Here is a 9508-nt window from a genome sequence, read left to right on the forward strand (position 1 = left end):
AAGATATCCAGCAGATAGAGTGGTGTTACTCAAAGATCAACTCTGGCTGGTATTGGGTTACAAATCACTTTAGTACTGAATCCAGGGGTAGTGAAATGTTGTTATCAATGTTGTTGTCTTTATTGCATTAATAAAGAGGAGCAGAATTGTGCTTAACCTGTCCCAAATGAGGAGGTCACCCTCCACTGAAAGAACCTCGTTAAGCCATGGCCTCGAATGCCAGATGCCTGAAGTGTCCCAGCCAGGAGGTGTGGACTCTCCGTAAGGGTCCCCGGTCTGGTTTAACCTGTTCCTCCCCACAGTTAAAAGATAGAGCTAAATGGGCTCCATTAGGAGCCTTTGTTATTGTAAGTGCTTAAATGAGAGCTGAAATCACTTATCCTGTTGGGACGGCATTTCTTCCCAGCCTGCTAAAAGCTGAAAATCACTAACAGCTGGCAATCACTAAGACACTGACCTGCAGAGGTCATAGCAGAGAGGCAGGTGGCAGCAGAAGGTAAGTGACATTCGGCCCACTGGAGCGACAAACAGGTGGCCAGTGGAAGCAGCGAGCAGTCAGCCAGCAGGAGCGGAATGAGTGGCTGGTGGGGTGGCCAGCAGAGAGGAACAGTGGCTGGCAGGGCAGCCAGCCAGAGGAAGTGCTCAGATGGCAGAGCAAGCAAGGTGCCTTCTTCCCCCGATGGGAGGTGAACTCACACAGATGCACCTCTGAACCCTGGGTCCTCACTGGCCAAAGACAACCACAGTGAGTGGGGTATGGTGAGGGAGCAGAGAGGGACACAGAAAAAGAACTTTTGGTTGTAGAACTCAAGAACATGAGGCAGAAGGCACTGCCCCACCCACTCTGGGGTGGGTGTCCTGCTCACAGTTTTATGATTATGAATCCTGCTTGTGGCATTTCCCGTAATTAATATCAGATGACCTCCCTCCTTTAAAAGTTTCTTTTCTACACTCAGACTCTGTGCTTGTGAGTGGGGAAGTATTGCCTCTCAGAGGTGCCCAGGGGTGGGTGTATAATTTCCCCAGGTTACTGCCTCGAGCCAGTTCTATGCTGTATTGTTGAAAAGGAACCCCTAGATATTGAACCTAGCCCTGGTTGCTGTCAGAGCCACCTCACTGAAGGGTTACAGCTGTAACAGTGCAACAGACCCCAACTATTACCATTCCAATTCTCCTCTCACATTAGTGTAATCCAGGAGAAACTCCTTTTCAATGATTAAATTACATTTATATATAAACAGTGTGAGTGAGTTGAGAATAAGATCTCTGAAGAGGATCTTGAAAGTTGTCTTGATCACATATGAGACTCTATATGGATAATCAAAAATAAGGTAAGGTAGCCACGAGGGAAAACATCAGACAACTAGAATAAACCCATGAAATCCTTTGTTTTTTTGCTTTGCAAAAGCAACTACATTCTCTCTCTTTCTTCCCTCTCTTTTAAAATAATTTAAGCTGGACTAGGGAGTAACAGCTTTAGAAGCAGAAATATTCAACAAGATGTGTTAATTTATTGAAAAGTATGTTGGAAATATGGACAAAATTCTAAGGATGAAAACAAAAGAATAGCACAAGCAGGTGGGGACAAAATCAGAAAGGCTGAGGCACAAAAATGAGTTACACCTAACAAGGGACATAAAAGGCAATAAGAAGAGGTTCTATAAATACTTTAAGAGCAAGAGAAAGAAGAAGGCCTCTACTAATCAGGGAAAGAGAACAAATAACTGATGACATCAAGAATACTGTGGGGGTTTAATGATTATTGTGCTTCAGTCTTCACTAAAGAAGGTTAATTCTGACCAGATACTTAACATAATTAATATTAGCAATTAGAGGGAAGGAATATAGGTCAAAATAAGAAAGGAACTGGTTAAACAATATTTAGATAAGTTAGATGTAGTCAAGTGGGCAGGGCCTGATGAAATTCACCTTAGAGTACTTAAGGAACTAGCTGAAGCAATTTCAGACCCATTAATGATGGAAGACAGGTGAGGTCCTAGAGGCCTGGAGAAGGGCAAACATAGAACTTATATTTAAAAAGGGGAGCAAAGAGGACCTGGGAATTATAGACCAGTCATCTGAACTACAATATCTGGAAAGATACTGGAACAAATTATTAAATAATTTGTAAGCATCTAGAGCATAATAGGGTTATAATAATAGCCAACATGGATTTGTCAACAGCAAATAATGCCAAACCAATCTACTTTCCTTCTTTGACAAGGTTACTGGCATTTTGGATGTGGGGGAGGATTGATTTTTTTAGTGAGGCTTTTGACACAATCTCACGTGACCTTTTCATAAGCAAGCTAGGGAAATATGGTTTAGATTAAATTACTATAAGGTAAGTGCATAACTTCTTATAAGACTGTATTCAAAGTGTAATTGTCAATGGTTTGCTGTCAAACTGGGTTTACTGTATCTAGTGGGGTTTCACAAGGGCCAGTCCTGGGTCAAGTAATATTTAATATTTTATCAGTGACTTGTATAATGAAGTGGAGAGTATGCTTATAAAATCTGCAGATGGAATGGTGGTGAGATAATATCTTTTACTGGACCAACTTCTGTTGTTGAGAGAGAGAGAGAGAGAGAAACTTTTGAGCCACACAGAGCTTAGTCAGGACTGGGAAAGGTATTCCCAGTGTCACAGCAACTTGCAAGGTGAAACAGATTGTTTTAGCCTCAGTGCAGGGGGATGGACTAGAATACTAGATTACCCTCTAGATCCTTTCTAGTCCTACATTTCCATGATTCGATCACCATGCGCACTTTCACTCACTGGAAATGAACAGTGACATTTTTGTTCTTTGTTCTGTAAAAGATACAACACAGCATAAATAATTAATTTAAAACCATTTGTGCAGACAAGATTCCTTATGTAGTGTCTGATCATGGTTGGTTAGGGAAACACTTTTGACTGGCACTGTAAATATAGAGAGGTAATTGATATTTCATTGAAATACCAAAATGGAACATGGGTTTTAAGTAAGCTTCTGAGGAAAGCTCAGGTGCTTCAGCTGGCTTCCCTGTTGAACCTGTTCTTTGTGTGCAAGGGACTAAAGGCTTCTCCCTAGAAAAGCTCTTGGTCATTCCCCCATCCCAGCAGTCCAAGTTCCTCTCTGAAAAGTAGTGTCTACCACAGCTCATGCTATAAGAAAGGGAAGCTGTCTTCTATGTTCCTTTCCATAGGAACACATTCAAAGGAGACAAACCCACAAGCCAATGACTGCGCAGATTGCTAGGCGCTTCATGCTTGGATATTCTAATGCGAAGATGGTTTCTTCTCATGTTGACTGGCAGTCAGACTTATAAGAGCAAGTGGTAAAGAGGGTGGTGGGTGTGGTTTAATTACCAAAGGTTCTCTTTGGTACTCATCTCTGTTCAGAATTCAGCCAAAAAGAGATGACCAGTGCCCAAAGACTGAACATTGTTTTTTTCCCTTATTTTAGAAAACAACCCATAAGACCATGCCATGGTGCACTGGACACATCTCTATATTATATTGCAAAAGAGGTGAGAGTAAATATTGGACAGAGTACATAGTTATATGGGGATGAGTAAGCTTGGATAAAACTCAAATGATGAAAAATTGACTGTCATTTTGGGGAAAAATGTTTGTTTTGGTTATATGACTTTGTTTTTTCGATGCTTAATTATCTTATAGATAAAATCAATGCAAGTTAAATTCCACAAATGGATAAATCTAATCTAAAACACTGTATCACAATAACAGTTGCTACTTTTGTTATTGTAATATATCTTTACGAAGTCATAACGCTACAAACAGTTGTATCTCAAGAATTGCAGTTTCAACAATACTTGATGATGCACCATATACTCAGTATGACAACTTAATTCTGCAATAGGTTAATATTGCTGTAGGGATATAGAGTGAAAATTAATTATAGTGAGACATAATAACACAATCGCCTATAATGGCACTGTACTGTACGTATTTCTGAAACAATAGAATCACAGTGAATTATTAGAATAATCATTTGTTTTAGTATGCTACAATTATCATTACAAAAGAGTAATTCTGGTAAATTTTTAGATGATGCAAATCCTCTGAACTCAGATGCTGACATGAATAACCCTTGTGGAAGATTAAACCACCTAATACAGATCCTAATGAAACTCACCTAGGGCCTGAATCAACTCCCACTGACTTCAGTGGAATGACTGACAAGTAAGTTAATGGGAGAACAATCAGTCTCAAGAGCTTGAAGCCATACAATGGCTAAAAGGAACTCCAGTCTGTCCTCTTCTGTCTTTTTATTTCCTTTTTTTTTTTTTTTAAAGAAAATATATTTCTATCTGCCATGAGAATGAGCCAGCCAAGACTTTGTAAGATGACTTAAGGTGCCATGTACTCTAAAATAACCCCAAATATGCTAGCTGGAACACAACTCCTTCTCTCTGATCAACACACACATCAAGCAAAGAAGTGTAACTAACGTAAGAACAAAATTAAAAATTCTCAAACCAAACCAAAATGAGGGCATAAAACTTTTGCTGAGATTTCCCCTTAACTCTGTGCTGTTGTGCACATTCCTTTTAAAGTGTCATGTCATAGGAATGTATTTTATAGGGGTGGGGAGGGGGGAAACAGATTACTGCCCAAAAGAGTTTATATCAATCCTGCGAGGCGCTGAGCATCCTCCCTCCCCACTGAAATCAATGAGAGTGGAGGATAATCAGCAACTTGTAAGAAGTACTCAACACATCTAAAGAATTGGGCTACTACTCAGCTGGAGGGAGTGTGTGTGATCCTCTTGTAAATAGAGCTGATCTTTGGGCCCCACAAAGGAGTATCTCAACTTTAAAAAGTGTATTTGTATCCCTTTTCCTTGCTCAAGCCTTAAATACAAACTCATGTGAACTGATCTCTAGATTGAAAGGAAGAAGCAGCTGGGCACCATTTCTACAGTAGATGGAGGAACCTAAACATCCCTTCCACACACACAAACTTTTAATGTAAAGTAATTTGGTTATACTTCATCTTGCTAACCCTACCCAGAATCCTTAATCTGATCCTGTGTACAGTGACAGGAGGACAGGGGACAGGAGTTGGTTGTGTTTGGGAGCAAGATGTGGCAAAACTTTGTTTTGTAGGCCCACTTAAAAATGCCAAGGCTGTTTCTTCTTGCTAACACTTTCATTCTTCTCTGCGTTGGCTCACATAGACAGATGCTGCACTGCTATTGCTACAGTGCCTTTTGGCAGGGGAACTGCTATCCTGCATATTTGACCAGTGCTGCAAGCAGACCCTTTACTGCCTGCTACAGCAGCATGTGAGGAAGAGCAGGGATCATGCTGTTACTGCAATAAGTGGGTGTTCGGCAGAGTCACCTCTCCCCACCAGAGCCTGCCTACCTAGCATCCAACCAGAGGTTTAAGAGTCCAGTGTTGAGTGGATATCTGGAGCCATGCTTCACCATGATTGCTCCCCTACCCCACCAATACGACTTTGAGGAAATCTGCTCCACACCCAATCCCTCCCACCAACCAGGGGCACTTCTACCCATTCTTCCTGCTGGGGGGACTGCCAGCAGTTAAGGTAGCTCAACAAATAAATGGGCCCATTTCCCGACCCAGCCTCTCAACAACCACCACAGAGGACCCGTTCCCCATTTAGGCAGAGGGAGAGAGTAGGAAATTGATGTATTGTTATGGTTTTTTGGTGTTTTTTTTTTTTTTTTTTTTGGGGGGGGGGGGGTGGAAGATATTGCTGACCAAAATTCTCATTTTTTTTGAGGTAACTCCTTGTTAAAAATGTGACCGGGTATCACTGCATTGAGTTCCATATTGAACAGAACACAGCATAGAATGACAATAGATAAAGCATAGGAGGCATGTATAGGAGGCAGTGTGAAGGTCTGTGTTATTTACATCTTGTTTCTCTTTGATTTCCAAGCAAAATTACATAAAAATATATTTAAAAAACTTAATAGAGAATATCAAACAGCAGTCACCAAGCAAAAAGTAGCCCAGTTGAAAATACATTCAATGGCATCTATTGAATTGCATAAGCTCATCAGAGCATTCCGATGAAGTGAGCTGTAGCTCACGAAAGTTTATGCTCAAATAAATTTGTTAGCCTCTAAAGTGCCACAAGTCCTCCTTTTCTTTTTGCAGAGTTCAAAGAGTATGGACTCATTGTGTGTGTGTGTGTGTGTATGTGTATATATATTTATTTCTCAGTAGAGTGTTGATGAGTTTTAACAATTATCTTGATTGATTCTTTTAATAGTTATGGTGAATTAGATTTGCCAAATCAGCAGTGTGATTGTGGACCACTGGTGGTCTGCAGAGTACTTGGTGGTACTTGGAAAGCTGGCTGATCACACGATGCAGGCTTTTCCTTTCTGTTTCCAGCTACTAAATTTAATTAAAAGATCCCATAAAATACTTTCCTAACATTACTCTTCCACATAAGCAATTAAAGTAGTTGTGACAGAGATAGTGTAATTAAAGAAAGTGGGGGAGCTGGAATTTGAGAATAGTTCAAGTAGCTATTAATTTTTTACTTAGTTGATCTATTGGTAAGTTTAAGTTTAATGAGTGTGTGGGTGGTGGTGGTGGGGAAGAAGCATTGACAGGAAAAAAAGAAACCTTTTATTGATTTATCTCCAAATCACCCATCAAGCTGTTAAACATATAAGTTCTTCAGGTGTATAAGAAATGAAAAAAATTGATGAACAGACGTTGAAATGCCTGTTGTTTACCAGTGCAAAACATGATTGCTTTGCCTTTACTGAGATTTCCTAACCATGTTCTATCACTGATGAAACTATTGTATTGTATTGCTGTAAATACAAAATGGATTTTAAGATTCCATTACTCATATATAAGGTCTTTCCTGGTGAAGCTCAATTTTACTGTGTGATTGCATGCATTGTTGCTTAGAGCATACCCTTCTATGTAATTTTTGTTTTTTAACCTGTTAACAGAGTTCTCAGCCCACTCAAATGTATGAATCATAACCTTTTACCCAGGAAAGAATTTTCTGTAGTATCTGGCTGATGAATCTTGCCCATATGCTCAGGGTTTAGCTGATCGCCATATTTGGGGTCGGGAAAGAATATTCCTCCAGGGCAGCTTGGAAGAGGCCCTGGAATTTTTTCGCCTTCCTCTGTAGCATGGGGCACGGGTCACTTGCTGGAGGATTCTCTGCTCCTTGAAGTCTTTAAACTACGAATTGAGGACTTCAATAGCACAGATATAGGTGTGAGGTTTTTTGCAGGAGTGGTGGGTGAAATTCTGTGGCCTGCATTGTGCAGGAGGTCATAATGGTCCCTTCTAGACCTAAATATCTATGAATCTGTAAATCATATCACAAAGGATATTCATCTCTTCTTTTTAACTGCCTGCCTGGGTGGCTGGTCATCTTGTGCTGATACGACTAAGCCCCACCAATATTACCCCACCCATCAACCACATTATTGACACTGTGTAGTGTGGCTGCTTACAGCAGAATGTACTAGTATGTGCTGCAATGACTGCTGGTGGGAACAGTGGAGCTCTACCCCTACCCTGTATCTCCTCTGGGTAGCAGATGGTATAAGTCCCCACAGAACCATTCCTTGTGGTAATATGGTGGCCTGCCCCTTTAAAGGTTAAAAGTCCCAGGACTAGCCAGCCCTGTTTAATTAGCCACACCTTTGCTGGGTGTAGGGCTTAAAAAGGGAGGAAGCCCAGCAGTTAGGAGCTGGCTGTGGAGGACAGTAGTTGAGCTGGATTGTGGCTGGAGAGCTGAGCCACAGGAGTGAAGCTAACTCCTGTGGTGGGCCCCTGGAACAAGGGGCTAGGCTCTAAGGAGGCAGTCCAGAGGCCGTTTTTCCACAAGATGGACAGGGGAATGAGGAGAAGCCCAGGAGGGATAGAAAACTGTTGTGAGTTTTTGTTGTACTTAGACTCCCAACAGAGAAAACAGTCATGGAGTCAGTGCTCTGATAAGAGTGAGAAGAACCACAAATTAAGCCCAAGAGGGGAGATAGCCCTTTAGTTTATGTTAACTTGGGACTACTGTTGAATGTGGTGTTTATTTGGGGACTTTGAGGATCCCAGATGGGGAGTGAACTTTTAAGTGAACTTGTCTAAGGACTAGGCCATAGCAGACCCTGATAGAAACAACCAAGGGGAAGGCTCAGTAATTCCCCACACCCAGCCACAAGAGAACATTGGCTCAGGAGCTAAGTCGCTTCTGTGTAGGTGGCGCTCAGTCTAGGGCAGAACCCTGTAACCCCTTCCATTGTTGGCATCTTTGCTGTTTTTTCATTTTGCAGTACAGTTGTAAGGGACCAGAGTGTAGGTGGTCTGGTGTCCACAAGTCAAGGATGGCCACGAGGCAGAAGTCAGCGATCCGGGATCCGAATAATTGTTAGAGCCAGGATGGATAGACAAGAGTTAAGGGTTAGAGTTAGGCTGGGTTTGGAGACTGAAAATCAGAAAGTGAGGGGAGTTATACAAGGCCAGAAGTCTGTGTGGTTGGCCAGACAACTTCCTGGGCCACCCTCCAGGGTTAAGTAGTAAGCATGGGCCCATTGGAGTCACAGGGTGCTGTCACTTTGGACCCTTTAGATGGTATGTCCTACAGCGCCTAATCTCCACAGTGCTCCTTGGATGTGGCTCTGCATGGCCTCCTGTTGGTGAATGGGGAATGTCAGCTGTCCCAGGCTCTGCAGACTCACGTTCTAGACCCACAAATCCTTATGACAGCTTCCTGTCACCCTGTGGGGAGAACCAAAAAAACAGTCTGCCTTTTGGAGCTCACAGGGGAGTGGTGTGCTACTACACATGTGCTATTACAGTTCTTTTGTGAGATTCAGCTCACTCTTCTGCTGATGTGAGGGAGGTGAAATCATGGCCCCAGCTACCTTTGGGTGCCATGCACCCCAGAGGAGCAGATAGGAGACTGCCTGTGATCCCTGAAGAGCAGGGTCCGTGATTTTGTTTGGCTTTTATGTGAGCTGTGCAATGATGAGAAGGTTCCCTCTGCCCTGATTGTACACCTGTACTTAAGCTCAAGGTAGAGGTCAACAGAGATTAATAAAAATTGGATACATTTTCAGTTTTGCCAACCTCATGTGCTCAAAAGTAATGAGCCAGGCCTCAAAAATCAGAAAGTTGGCTTCAAACTCATGATCTTTTAAAAATAATACATTTGGCGTTCTTTATATTTATTTGTTTTCTGGCTTTTTGAGTCTTTAAGGTGCACTCATCTCATGTTTTCAAGCACTTCTCTGCAACTGTGAGGGCTAGAAAGTTACTACTTTCAAACACAAAAACTGAGATTATCATGACATTTCTTGTTTCCCGCATTTGGGCTTAAGAAAACCAAACCAAACAAAAAACCCCACCAAATATCACGAAACTCAGTAAACTTGTGAGAGTTGATCACTCAATTTTGTTTTGTCTGTGGCTTTCTGAACTGCTGCCTTGGTAACGCTTCTACATTTCATATGCAAGGGGACCATGAGGGAGTTGTGAGCCCATGTCTGAATTT

General features: G+C 41.8%; 1 long non-coding RNA gene across 1 annotated transcript; it reads left to right on the top strand.

The window, feature by feature from the left end:
• Positions 1-397: 397 nt before the first annotated feature.
• On the top strand, positions 398-6012 carry LOC122465339. The gene is made up of 3 exons (XR_006290090.1): positions 398-496; positions 3450-3513; positions 4055-6012. It is a non-coding gene; the product is annotated as an uncharacterized LOC122465339 (long non-coding RNA).
• Positions 6013-9508: the final 3496 nt, after the last annotated feature.

Source organism: Chelonia mydas, chromosome 3, assembly GCF_015237465.2.
Source record: "Chelonia mydas isolate rCheMyd1 chromosome 3, rCheMyd1.pri.v2, whole genome shotgun sequence".
Taxonomy (NCBI): Eukaryota; Metazoa; Chordata; order Testudines; family Cheloniidae; genus Chelonia; species Chelonia mydas.